The following is a 4373-nucleotide window of genomic DNA, read 5'->3' as shown; positions in this document are numbered from 1 at the left end:
GGTGTAACACTTTTGTTCGTACTCACACAAAGGCTGAAAATCACCACCATGCCTCAGGACCTCCATACAGCACTATCACATGGAGAGATGTCAGACGTGAGTGGGCGGCCAGCTGAAACACAGCGCCCTGATGCGGGTCGGGTGGTACGGTGCCTTGCGCAGGGCCACCTGGTCCAGTGCCCATACGGTTGAAGTGGCTTCAACCTGCCACAAGTCCACCTCCCCAACTTTTTGGTTCCAACGGGTGGGATCTGAACAGTGGGCACCTCCGTTTCCTTTCCCAACCCCAACTCCGCTAGGTGGACTGAGCTACTGCCCAGCCCCACAGGGACATGAGTGGACGAGTATATGGGGACTATACTATGGGAATATTTAACAGGCTAAAAAAGGGAATATTGGTTAGACGGGATATTTTTTAATGTTGCTGTGGTATAACTGTTAGTCTATAACTGAACTTAAATGTAAGCGAAAAAAAAAAAAAACATCTTGCAGCATTATGCTTTGTATAATACCCGATTAATGCAAAAATTGCGTTAATGTCTTTTATATAGACCTTAGTGGTCCCTAATCTGTATCTGAAGTTCTTTTACTATATGCCTTAGTGGTCCTAATACGTATTCTGAAGTCTCTTTTTTATATAGACCTTAGTGGTCCCCCTATACTGTAACTGAAGTCTCTTTTTATGTAGACCTTAGTGGTCACGTAATACTGTATCTGAAGTCTCTTTTATAATCGCACCTAGTGGTCCGAATTACTGTACTGAAGTCTCATTTTATAGGCCTTGTGGGTCCCCCAAACTCTGTATCTGTAAGATCTTTATATAGATCCTTGTGGTCCACTAATAACTGTATGAAAGTTCTTTTATTAGGCTTTTAGTGGCACCCTACTGTGTATATGAAGACTCTTTATAGTATGACCTTAGTTGGGCCCCAATACGGTACATGGAAGTCAGTTATAGTATCTACGTTAGTGGTCCCTAATATCGTAATCTGAAGTTCTCTTCTTTATATATGCTCTTAGGTGGTCCCCTAATATGTATTTTCCCGGGTCTTTTGAATATAGGCGTTAGTGGTCCGCTAACTGTATCGGAGGTACCTCTTTTATAGTAGTCCGTAGTTGGTGCCCCTACTGCTGATCTCGAAGACGCTTCTTATATAGACCTTAGTGGTCTGTAATATATTTTAGTCTAGAGTCATGCAACGACAACTTGACATTTGGAATCTCTAAAGTCCTAAGAGGCTAACAAAATGCAAAACAACTCAGATTATTTGTCTTCCCTCATTCCCTCCCAGCCTTGAGAAAGTCACTGCGTAAAAGTCTCATTCTCTATTTTGTGATCTCGCATTTAGTAACCGGTAGGAGTTTGAAGTCCGGGTTCATTTCGTGGAGCCACAAACCTAAAATTACTGTACCAAACAGGAACAGCTGAAAGACCCTGTGGTACACACAGCGGGGACAACACAGCAGGATACAGCGCACTGCAGAACACCAAACCACCTCTCACTGGGAGGACAGGCTCTTCAAGCCGTTGTATCGGTGTGATGTCTGACCGCACAGCGGCGATTGTAGCGGACGGATTGGCCGTTCACATGTGCAAGCGCCTGGACCACAGAAAACCCTACGACAAGAGGACGTTTGTTTTAATGTGTATGAAAGGACGTATATGTAAAATAAAAAATGATTGTTTTGGACTGTCCACTGGTGTATTGAGATACTTTTAAGCAAGTTACAGTCACGGACAAAAGTATGGACCACACCTGAACTTTTCAAACAAATGCACCAAATTTATCCTTTTTTTTTTCTCGGCTTTTGTTTGCGTGTCCATGCACCTTATTAAGAGTAGAATAGATACATGAAGATGATGGTGTAGATGGATATGGATAGCTAGGGATGGATAGATAGATGGAGGATAGATAGTATGGTTAGATAGATGGTCGCATAGAGCTGGATGGATGGATGGCTGGATGGCGATGGATGGAAGGCTGATGGATAGATGGATTAGCATGGCTCTCCTGATGATCGCTGATAGTAGCTGGTTCGCACCTGATGCCACTGGATAGCATGTGCTGATGATGATGATGGATCGATGTTAGTGGTAGATGATAGATAGATGTGATAGATAGATGGCGAGATAGATGGCTAGCATGCTGTTGGATTGAGGATGGGTAGATGGGATGATGGAGAGATGGATGAGGATAGAAGATGGATAGATAGGATGAGCATGGATAGATGGATAGGTTAGACTAGACGGATTGCGACATGGACTGGTGATGGATGGACTTGGGCATGTGGCTACGGGTTTATGGACATTGGTAGCTGGCTGCCTGGAAGAGTTGAGCTAGATAGGCTGCTGGCTAGGGTCGTGATGCCACTGGCTGATGGGGTCGGATGAGATCGATGGCTCGAGGACTTGGATAGACTGGACGATGGTTAATTGGACTCGTTAGTCGACTGATGGATCGACTACGAGCTCGTCGGCTGACTAGCTAGATGATATCGCTGAAATGGATGAGATGATGGCCTGAATGATGGATAGATAAGATAGATAAGAATTGCGAGATGCTAAGATAGATTAGAGATTAGATAATTATTATTATCCCACAGCTGTGAAATTCCTTTGTACAGCACGCCATTCGTCAAAAATAAGAGCAAAACACAACCACAAACAAACATAAACACACAAAAAGACAGGCGACAGCAGCATACAACAGAGGGTAGACTGGAAGTAACGGGGCGTCACTATAAGGTTTTAAGGTAAAGTCAAAGTTGCGGCTGGCCATAGTACAAAAAATAACACAATTTGCCAGTGTAATGTAACCGTGACGTTAAAACTTAAATTTGAATTGTAATAGGAAAATTCATGAACTGTGTTATACCAACACATTTCATTGCAACATTTTCTGGGAGAATGGTGCATTTCTGATACAAACATCTCTACCCAGGAGTGCCGACATAATTTTCGTCCTTGATGTTTGCTTGACCCTTTTCAAACCCAACAACCTTTATATGTCAACAAATGTATTTCTCTGTGATATTTCAAAACGTCATGTTAAAGTTGCAGTACCTTCTCTCCATCTGTTTCCGTGGTGACTTGCTCTTGATTCCGCAAGACCCGCCTCCTCGCGTGGCTGTACCTTCCGCCAACTTCCCTGTTCTGCAAGCCCCTCGCCCCCCAGCGGCCGGCAGGCTCGCCTCCTCTGTGATCTCTGCGACCACCACCACCTAGTGTCGCACGGCTGGGGGGCTGCGGCACTACGTGACATCACACCGCCCCCCCCCTTCGTCGCCTGTACAGCTGGTAGAGTAGCCGGTGGTGGGTCCCGTCGGAACCCTCTCTCCCCGGGATCTATGGGCTGCTCGCTCCCTCCTCCGCGTCTACAAAACATCCACACATATTAGAGTGGAAACAAAGACAAAAGTGATGACATTAAATGATGATGATCTATGCCCAATAAATTTACATTTTTTTACAGTGATATGTAAAAAAAATATCTGTGATTTCATTCACTTAATGGGCTTGAATGTCTGATCCTGCGTTAAATTGTCGCCATGGGTAAATGTAATGTTCTGTACTTGTTATAAGCTCTTTTCCACGTCTTACCAACTGTCCAAGCGTCTTACATTACAGGATACCTTCACCATTTACAACCATCATACCTGTGCCGGGGGCTGCCGTACAAGGTGCCCCTGCTATCAGCTTAAAAACAACTCCAACACATTCACACTCCGATGCGCAGCACCGGGGGGCAAACGCGGGGTTCAGTGTCTTGGCCCAAGGACACTTCGACGTGGGGATGCCGGGTCCGGGCGACCGAAACCCAAACCTTCCTGATTGCGCAGGCAACCGCCCTATGGGTCGTGAATGTGCCGTAGATACGAAACCCTACGTGTCGATGGACGTGAACCTAGCAAAAAAAATTGTTAAGACACGTCACGGCGGGTGCAGATTTGCAACACAACGTGATCTGGTAATCCTTGGATGCCGGCCGTGTGGTGTTGATATTAAAACACCAAATTAAAGTCATTTAATGGTTATCATTAATCAATAAAAAAAAAAACCCTCCGGTTCCCAACCCAACTCCCTATGGACTGAGCTACTGCCACCCCCAAAGGGAATTGAAGGGACTATATATGGGACTATATATGGGAATTAACAGGAATAAAAAGGGAATTATTGGTAGTAGACTGGATATTTTTTAATGTTGCTTGTTATAATACTGTTAGTCTATAACATGGAACTTAAATGTAGCTGAAAAAAACATCTTGCAGCATAATGTTGGTTATAATAACCTGATTTAATGCAATTGCAGTATGAATGCTTTTATATAGACCTTAGTGGTCCCTAATACTGTATCTGAAGTCTCTTTTATATA

General features: G+C 44.2%; 1 protein-coding gene across 1 annotated transcript in view; it reads right to left on the bottom strand.

Annotated features, from left to right (window-relative positions):
- The window catches only part of hecw2a (HECT, C2 and WW domain containing E3 ubiquitin protein ligase 2a), a gene marked incomplete at its 5' end in the record, with an annotated part of 59751 nt that overhangs the window by 29732 nt on the left and 25646 nt on the right, over nucleotides 1–4373 (bottom strand).

This window comes from Etheostoma spectabile, chromosome 11 (genome assembly GCF_008692095.1).
Source record: "Etheostoma spectabile isolate EspeVRDwgs_2016 chromosome 11, UIUC_Espe_1.0, whole genome shotgun sequence".
Lineage (NCBI taxonomy): Eukaryota > Metazoa > Chordata > Actinopteri > Perciformes > Percidae > Etheostoma > Etheostoma spectabile.
This window is presented reverse-complemented; position numbering and strand designations above follow the sequence as displayed.